Source organism: Octopus bimaculoides, chromosome 25, assembly GCF_046866305.1.
Source record: "Octopus bimaculoides isolate indiv1 chromosome 25, ASM4686630v1, whole genome shotgun sequence".
NCBI classification, from domain to species: Eukaryota; Metazoa; Mollusca; class Cephalopoda; order Octopoda; family Octopodidae; genus Octopus; species Octopus bimaculoides.
Window position 1 is genome coordinate 4,139,087 of NC_142952.1, and position 2,500 is coordinate 4,141,586.

Consider the following 2,500-nt stretch of genomic DNA (forward strand, 5'->3'; position numbering starts at 1 on the left):
AGGAATAAAAAGTATAAAATGACATTGTTTTTTTTTATTTTTTGAAAAAGACTTTGTTTTGTTTATTTGTACAGCTGTTGTCTCTTTTTGTTTGTTTCTTTATACATTTGTTTATATTCATATTTTATCGATAAAAAAACTAATAAAAGAAATACACACACATACACACAAACACATGTGTATGTGTGTATTTATATATAGATAGATACATACATACGTGCATATATATATATATATATATATACACACACATATATATACATACACACACACACATATATATATACATATATATATATATATATGCATATATATATATATATGTATATATACATATATATGTATATATATATGTATATATATATATATATATATATATATATATATACATACATATACATACATATATACATATACATACGTACATATATACATATACATACATACATACATACATACATATATATATATATATATATGTGTATATATATAATACAAATCTATATGTAAATATACATGATATAATAAATACACAAACACTCACACATTCATCCGCACACACATACATTAACATTCATATATATATACATATGCATGCATCTCCCCCCCCCTCTCTCTCTCTCTCTCTCTCTCTCTCTCTCTCTCTCTCTCTGTATATATATATATATATATATATATATATATGCGTTTGTGCGTTTGCATATGCCTGTCTGTGTTACTGTTAGACAGGAAACCAGGTACGTATTATCCGAGGAATGCTCAGCAAATTCGTAAAGGTTCACCAGGAGTTTCACCTTAATGTTTTTCTTCACACCTAAAGCATATAATAAATATATCTACATTGTAATAATTTCCTACTACATGGAGGTCTTTTAAAATTCTCAGATCATTCTAGTTCCTTCTGATCCATACTATGTTGTGAATAACATATATATTGCTTAATTAAGGACAAATCGTTTATAGAACAGATATGCAAATAAAGTTAGTCACTTCAATAATGTCTTCAGGTATTATTGCTTTATGTGGTAGTTAAATTGTTTTATTCTCTTGTAAGAAGAGGTGAACGAACTCCGAAATATGCCAGGAGCATATTTTCGCATTTGTTTTGCATATTACGCAATTAAGTAATATATTTACATTCTTAGGATTTCGTATCACAGCTAAGGCTTTCTAACATACAACGACTCGCACTTTTACACATCACGTATATGCAAATTATATAATTATATATATATTTCTTGAAGTCAGCCATTTTCTTGTTTGTACACATCTTCGTATTAAGAAGAAATGGTTGTTGATGGTATAAGTTGCCAGCGCTGCAATTTCATGTGATTCTTGACGTCAGCTATCCTTTACTAGCTATCATTTATTAGCTATCAGCATAGTGTTTGATGAAGTTCCTTGAAAGGAATTTGATCATACGTCTGAAAATCGCAGGTAGCATACTTGCTTTGCTTAACATTGCCACACTGTGACTGAATGGTATCCAGCTTATGTCTTCGACAGAAGTCGCTGTATTACGCAAGCTCAGTGCGACTTGTTTTTTTTCTTTCATCGATACATGGTGATTTTACTTTCTCTTTTGAATACCATCTGAAAATCAGATATTCTCATTTTAAAAAATCATCTCAGGCTAATCGTTGAGAGGACATTGATGTTGCCTTGGTAAAAGGCTTACGCTCTCTGTATGCTCTTGTTATTATTATTATTATTATTATTATTATTATTATTATTATCATTATTATTATTGTTGTTGTTGTTGTTGTTGTTGTAAGGCGGTGAGCTGGCAGAAACGTTAGCACACCGGGCGAAATGATTAACGGTATTTCGTCTGTCTTTATGTTCTGAGTTCAAATTCCGCCGGGGTCGACTTTGCTTTTCATCCTTTCAGAGTCGATAAATTAAGTACCAGTTGCGTACTGGGGTCGATCTAATCGACTGGCCACCTCCCCTAAAATTTCAGGCCTTGTGCCTAGAGTAGAAATGATTGTTATTATTATTGTAGAATCTTTAGAGATTCAGAAAAAATATCTAGTATTTGTTCCGGCTCTTAACTTTCCGTGTTCGAATCCCGACAAAGTCAGCGTTACATTTCATCCTTTCGGGATTAAAAACATAAAGTACCAGTTTTGTACTGCGATCGATTTAATCTACCAAATTTCAGACATTGCGCCTAAATTACATTCTGAGTTCAAATCCCGCCAGCGCCAGCATTGCCCTTCATAAAATTCATAATAATAAAATTAAGTATCAGTCGATTTAATAGACTAATCTTTGAAGCGTTAGCACGCCGAGCGAAATGCTTAGCAGTATATCGTCTGCCGTTACGTTCTGAGTTCAAATTCCGCCGAGGTCGACTTTGCCTTTCATCCTTTCGGAGTCGATTAGATAAGTACCAGTTAATCACTGGGGTCGACGTAATCGACTTAATCCCCTTGTCTGTCCCTGTTTGTCCCCTCTATGCTTAGCCCTCTGTGGTCAATAAAGAAATAAAATATTA